Source organism: Lissotriton vulgaris, chromosome 6, assembly GCF_964263255.1.
Source record: "Lissotriton vulgaris chromosome 6, aLisVul1.2, whole genome shotgun sequence".
In the NCBI taxonomy this organism is placed as follows: Eukaryota; Metazoa; Chordata; class Amphibia; order Caudata; family Salamandridae; genus Lissotriton; species Lissotriton vulgaris.
In genome coordinates this window covers 296,644,882-296,652,518 of record NC_141694.1, presented here as the reverse complement: position 1 = coordinate 296,652,518, position 7,637 = coordinate 296,644,882, and the positions used below count along the sequence as shown (strand labels likewise).

At 41.1% G+C, this 7,637-nt stretch overlaps 1 pseudogene; it reads left to right on the top strand.

Moving 5' to 3' along the window:
• Positions 1-1,044: 1,044 nt before the first annotated feature.
• Positions 1,045-1,428, top strand: LOC147707153 (large ribosomal subunit protein eL39 pseudogene; annotated as a pseudogene).
• Positions 1,429-7,637: the final 6,209 nt, after the last annotated feature.

Below are 7,637 nucleotides of genomic sequence, written 5' to 3'. Positions count from 1 at the left end.
AAAGTTAGCAGCTCTGAGGCTATGTGGTTCCAGGGTCTTGTCAAGTCTCAGGCAAGAGGCTGTGCTGCATATTTTAGCCCCAGGGGTTGGGGTCCCCAGGCAAAAGCAGCCTTGGAAGGAGGACTGTAGCATGGTGCACTTCATGAACGTTTAACTGTCAATTCCTTTGTGCACCGACTTACATAGTCTACCTCAATTGCATGTTCATTTTTCATCTTTTCAGGCTGCCTAATGAATAAATAAGTCTTTATTCTGATTGAGAGACTGACAGCTTTCTCATGTATCCGGTCATTTTGCCTATGGAACATAGGTAAATGTTGTAAATTATGTTGAGTGTCAAAGGCATCTGCAACAGAGCAACATTTGTATTTCTACACTTTTAAGACTACCTGAGTAGACATCAAATGACCCATGGCAAAAATCTGATTTACAACAATGTCAGCAAGGATGGTCCACTCACACTTTCATACTGACAGTAGGCATGGTCTGCACAGTGCATGTATGCAGTGGAAGCATAGAAGATTCCCTCCACCAGGGCAGGTTACTATTCCAGTCTCTCCAAATCATCACAGACATATGCTACCAACCTTCTTTGACTCTGTCTCTTTTATTTTGCTTTTTGTTGCTGAAAGCAGTTTGCTACTATTTCATGTGTTAAAGGTTATTTGTGTCTCTGATATAACTGTACATTTTCAAAGTGCCCTTTTATCCAGTGAGGTAAGAGAGCACTTTAGAAAATATCCGAGATGTGTACAATTAAACCACAGTTGTCAAAGTCAATAGGTCTAGCTTTTTTATATCCTTGTGGGTGTAACCCCTCCCATCCCCAGCCTTTCTAGAAAGAAAACTCCATAATGAAGCTACACCCTGGGATGCAACAAAATGACAGCTGGCATGAGGTTCCATTCCCTGTACAGGCTGCCTTATCAGAATTAAGTTGTACCCTGAAAAAAAGGGTCATGAAAAGGAGTTATGAGATAAGGTAAGTGGTCAATGTAAAAGGCACACATTTGTTACCATCCGCCATACTACCATTACGATCCGCCATTGTGGTGACCGGGTGGAAGATCTACATCATGTCTTCACACAAGACGTTCAAGATCAAGCGGTTTCTCACTAAGAAACAGAAGCAGAACAGACCTATCCTGCAGTGGATCCGCATGAAAACGGGCAACAAGATCAGGTACAACTCCAAGAGAAGACACTGGAGGAGGACCAAGCTGGGATTGTAAAAAAGCAGGTCTTATGGATGGCAAATTGTTTCCTGTTCATCTGCCTGCAGTTAAAGACCAAGTGTAATTCTGGTGGCAGGTTCCCAATGCCTGTACTCATGTTTGCTCTTGAGGACTTGAAAAACATGTTTGGCTACAACAACTGGCATAGATATCTGCATTGTTGTAGATTTAAAAAGTCAATACTGATGATAAAATAAACACACATTTGTTACCTGTTTAAGAAATTTCTTGTGTGTACAGATAATCAGTTTGTGAACAAAGAACATTTTAAATACATGTAGCAAAGTAAAACAAATGAGGACGTAAGGTTGATTAGCGAATATCATTTTGCATTTAATAGAAGCTAAAAAATAACAATCAGTGATTCAAATTTAATTATGTTAATTAAGTAAATACATGAAGGATTATACACTGGCTCACGCCTTCACGAAAACATCATGGGTACACAAATTGGACACTGTAACCATCCATAAAATTGCAGGGCATTGTTGGGCAGCCCATGATTGAATTGGTAATACCATGGAAAAGACCTCAAAGCCTGTGGCTGAAGAAGCTGATTCAAAACCCCCAGTTTCTTTCTTCTTGATATTGTACCTGTGGGAGAATTGATGACGTGATGTCTCTCAGTTAATTAAAGCCAGACCTAAGATATGATTTGTGGCATGGTGTTAAGTTCTTTTGTGGCGAGAATGCTACTTTGCAAGTCCTTTTATAGTCCTCTAAATGGAATAGAAAATGTAGCATGAACAGTACTTCTGCTGCCGTGGTAAATTAGGTTTTCTACCAATAATGCTGAAAAATTGTCTTGTCTTCCCTTATTAATCCAGTTAAGTTCTTTTACATTTCGAGGAACTTAAAATCGGTGGCTTGTTTCTAAAATACCAAAGTTGCTGGGCACTCTACCAGCTTTATAGCCAGCAGCATTTGCAGAATAGGTTTCTCAGTTTTCCATTAACGAAGGTAGCATTGCCTCTGGATATCAACTACAAGATTTCAATGATTTTCCTACGTGCAGTAAAATGTTGCTTTAGTATTTGTACTGACCAAACTACATAAAAAAACATTTTCACCGACCAATGCAGAAATGACATTTGTACGAGCAGACGGTAAAAAAAATGCAATTTGCATCCACCAATAGTTGAAAAAGACATTTTCATTAAAAGACTGATGCATACATTTTCTTTGCCCTGATCGGTGCAAATACTGGTGAAATGCTACAATAAGCAGGTGCAAATTGAAGGAATAAAGCGCCTTTCTCCCACTGGGGTTCTTAACTCCTAATTCTGCCTGCCTAGTTATATTGGTTACTGTGATATGATTCCTTTGCCTACACTGGGTAGAACTGAGGAATAATCAATAGTGATTTGGACGAATAAACATGTTTGAAGTATATGAATTTCAAAGAAGCTCATTGCATTCATTTTACTGTAGGTCACAGCCGTTGAGTCTTAATTCCATATGGCAGAGCTATTCATCTTCCCTCTATTTCAGACATGCAGGACTCCTTAATGATTTTTTTAAACACAGTTTAAATTAATGCAGCTTAATTGCCCATTTGGAAAAAGACATTCTGGCTGCACAGTATTGCTAGAGCACATTGTCCATGTGTGAAATTACAGCACTCTGTTGGTTTCTGACTCGCATCAGCATCATGCACCATTAACATTGCTGATTCCTCCTGCCGTTATACATCACACCTTGCCTCCATTAAAAGGTAATGGACTGTGCTTTCCAACAACCTTCTCGGCTGAATGTGACATGTCATTTCACAAAATACCAACAGACTTGATCTCCATAGCGTTTGCGGAATTGTTCGCTCTTTTTATGGCTCTGTCAGACTTTTTATGGGTAGGTGAAAGCATTTTAGCTCTCTCAAAATACCAGCAGTCACGCACACACACTAAATCTTTGGAATTGCATGCCATTTCGAACCATCTTAAATCCTTGTATAATGACTAATGAAAAAAACATTTTATGATTAATTAAACGTCTTCTAATTCAGTGCATTAAACGTGTAGATGACTACATTAATCATAAAACAAAGGCATTCTCACATGAAAATACGATTTATGGTGGCAGTTAGTCATATTTCCTGCTACAAACAAATGTTCATTATGTTTTGAAGTTGCTAGCAGATATGTTCATTTAATATCGAATTGCAATCTTGGTATAATTATCTGACAAATGTCCAATAAAACCTGTTGAGTAATAAGCAGCCCATTTAAGCATTGATAATGTAAAACTGTTTGCTTTAAACCTTTCAAAGCGAGATTCTTTTCGACTCTCTCCCCAGCCCCTTTTCTCTTTTTTCATTTCCATCCCTCACTCTATCGGTTAATTATCTCTCTTCGTATATTTCTCACCTCAGCAATCAGTCTCTAAGGATCTCTATTTCTCTTTTGCTCTATTGCTTTCATTCTATAATTCAGCTTCTTTGCTCTTTCTTTCTGTTGCTAACTTTCTCCAACGTCTGTCACTTTGTGAGTCTTACTTTTAAATTGTCTGTCCATGTATGTCTCATTGTCTTGCTCTCTTTACCTTCCTTTCTTTTTATCCATTACACTTTCATTAGCCTTCTTTCAGTTGCTAGTCTTTCACTTTGTCAGTAAATGTCTCGATTTTTATTTTGATCTTGTTCACTCTTTGCTCTATTCTCTATCTGTCACTATTTGTATTTCTCTCTCATTGTCTTTATCAATTTCTTTCTCTTTATCTTGGACTGCTGCACTTCGTATCTGCCTCCCTCTGTGTCGCTCTCTGCAATTCGATTTTGCGTTGCTTAATAAATGTCAAAATGTATTTTGCGCCAGGGCTGCATCAGAAAAGTGATGCAAGCCAGAGCCAAAATCTTGGTAAATCTGTGCCCAAGGTCTCACGAATTGCGGAGGCTGATCATCTAAATCTGTGACAAATAGATTTAATGAGATTTTGGCTCAGGGTTGCATCCCTCTTCTGATGCAGCCCAATGAAAAATCCATGTGGGCATTTACTAAGCCTACACAAAATCAATTTGTATGGCTTTGTGTGGTTTAGTAAACACAGAGTAAAGCAAGTCAGCGCGCAGCACCGCATTGCTTTACTTGGTGTCAGGTAGGCATTCCATGGGTGGAGCATGGAGGTGTTAGTGCATATACCCATTGACTTTGACGCAATCCAAGATTTACTAAAGGAAGTTAATCTGGGATTGCGCCAAAAATGTGCCACAGAGAGACATAAGGAAGAGAAGTATCCTTATTCCTACTGGTTACTTCCTCTTTCTAAGAGTAATGCAATTTGCATTAACACATAGTAAGAGGAATTTGCCTCTTAGGGTTGTTTGCAGGGGGCGCCTTTGATGCAGGCACCCTTGTAGCATGATGCAAGAGTGTCTGCATTGTCTAGGAAGCACACAATGCACCAGCGCTAAGAGGGAGCAGAACTGAACCATAACTTATGCTCTCGCCCTTTCATGTAACTCAGCACAATGCCTTGGGAGGGAGGGCGAGGGGTGGGAGAAAAGTAGACCAAAAGTTGTTTGTGTGTGTAAAAGGCCGCTTTATTAAGACACAGGTGCACATTACAAATACAAACCTTGGCAACGCCTTACAAAACTAAACCTCACTAAATAAATAAATAACTACAAACTCAGCCCCCCGAACCCTCCCCCACCCCTAAAACATTTGAGCCCTCCCCCTCCCAACAATACATCAATAAACAATATAACAGCATTATAACATTACGTCATCAATAAAACATTACGTCATCAATAAAACATTTCGTCATTGATCAAAACATACGTCATCGTTAAAACTTTATTCGTCAAACCACAATTGCAATAACAACGGTCAGGTCCTCCATAACCATAAACCCTGCCTGACCCTGCACTCCTGCAGATACCCCCCTCACAAAACTGAACGGTCAAACCATGACCAACATACCCCAGCACTTGTCAAAGAAATACTCGAACTAATACTCAACCAGCAATCTGCCTAAAACCGTAATGATACACAAAAACACCGCACAGCACCTGTGTCTAGCGACGAATACAAATACAAGAAAAAACCCCCTGCACACCGGTGGCCCACAAAACAGCCTTTTCCTTAAAAAGAAAATTGGAACAAAAACACCAAAATTGGGAAAAAACTAGGAAGCGAGGGGAAAAAAGAACATTAATGCAAAAAAGGGGGAGGGAGGGTGGGACAAAAAAGCTACAAGCCCTCCTAGCCACCAGGTCACCAAACCTAAAATGGTGGCTGGTAGGCAGTGGAAGGGGGATTTATAATTGGGCTATGCTGGTCCTACTAGACCAGCCCAAATCTAGAATCTTCTGGCAACTTCTTAAAGGAAAACCCCTCGCAGCCCTCCCAAACCGCCCGGGGGAGGGGACCTCCCGGCGGTCGGCTCCCTCCCCCAAGCCCCCCTTGCTGGGTTCCGTTGAGTGAATATTAATACCATTGTATGTTGGTCTGTCAAGTGAAATGTTGAGGTTAGTTGACGTGACTGAGGGCAATCATGTCATTGAATGTGGAAGTGGGGCAAGTCTACGTGACTCAGCAGATACACTACTAACTAGAACAGAGGGGTTCAGACATAGCATGAAAGTGGAGATGCTACCACACCAACACTGTACTTTCCACAGCTTCCATCAAAATGGAAGTGGTGTCAGTCCAACTAAGGCAATGCTGAAGTCTGCCTTTGTAACTTTTGGTGATGCAAGTTTCTATTTCACATACACAGAACACAGTCGATGGAACAATGTAAGTTGCAGCTTCAACACAGTCCCAAAGAGAGCACAAGTGTAAGCAGTCTATCAAGCCAGCAATCAGGTTTACCATCAGTTTAAGAGATAACAAGTTAACAAAGCGCAATGCAACATATAATTTTGTGCCAAAACCAACACACTCACCACTGGGAAACATTCTTTACACCGCGGATGTTTCAACGCAGTGCTGTTACGACGTGTCCTTTACAACGCAAGTCGTAACCACGACTTGCGCTGGAGGGCGCTACAGGATTAAGAATAGTATATTTACTATTCCAACACTATATTTACTATTCCAACACCTTCCCTAGTGTCCACGGGGACTGGTGTTAGAATAGTAAATTATACTATTCTCGATCCGCGCCCCCAACGCAAGTCGTTTTCACGACTTGCGTTGTAAACGACGCATTGTAACAGCACGCGTTGTGACGGTACACGTCGTAACGTCATACATCCCTCACACCCAAGCTGTGCACAGAATTGGCTCCCAGTGTCCTGTCCCTCTACTATTCAATGACAATTGACAAGCATTTATTCTCAGTGCAGTCTAAATGAGAAGGATGTTACTAATGTACCTGCGCTGCGTTTGATAACCATGGGTTCAATGGGAAATCTCTGACTTACATCAGTACTTATGTAGAACTTCAACAAAGTCGCATGGATGCAGGGACTAGTAACATCGCACATCATGGTTTCAGGGCCAAGTACATGTGCATAACGTATCATAACAGTCCTAACTTGCAAACCAGTGATGAGCTTATGCATTCAACGATTCATGGAAGATTTAAACTAATACGGACAATATGATAAGTTGTGTTTCTTGATGCAAAACTGATAGCACATTGTGCCTTTTAACTTTGTTATTCTGTTTGATCTAGAAGCTGACAGCAGCTGTTAATCACTGCTTAGAAACAACAAGTTGCACCTTCTGTTCAAGATGGACATTTCAAACATTAACAATGGACTCATTATTGTTCTGGTAGACATTTGGGGCCTCATTGTTGGCATTTTGGCACCTTGTTCTGCTGTTCTACGCCAAAGTGAAAGGGCAGGAATACACTGCATTTCAGCAAGATGGTTAATTCCTGTCCTTTCTGCCTGTGCTGGCACCGTTAGTGGCAACACAGGGGTGCAAGGGTGCCTCCAATTCATGCAGGAATGGTTTTGTGCAGGAAGGGGCACCTTCTTGCACAAAAACAATCCTACTGGATTTTTCCTCTTTCTATGTATGCTGCAGAATGAACTGAGGAGAAATAAACATATTTCTCCTGGGTATGCCTCACCTCAGGAGCCATACAGATTTGATGCTTTCCCAGGTTTACATCACTTTGAAAATTCTGAGACAGCATCAAATTCCATGGGTGATGCATGGGAAAACCATCTGCAATGCCCATGGAATGCCTCCAGGGTGCACAGTAAGGTGAAGCAGCAATTTTCCCTGCGTTGCCTCACTCATGCTTTATGAAGCAACTCAAAGCCATGCAGGGTGGCTTTGCGTTGCTTCATAAATCTTTATGAGAGCTCTGCTCCATGCATGTACCATTTTAAATGGTGCAAAAGTGACACAGGGCTCTCATAAATGGGCACCTAGGTGTTTAGAGGTATGCAAACCTGTTAGAGAATCTCTCCTCTGTAGGTAGTATAGATGGAACCATATCCCA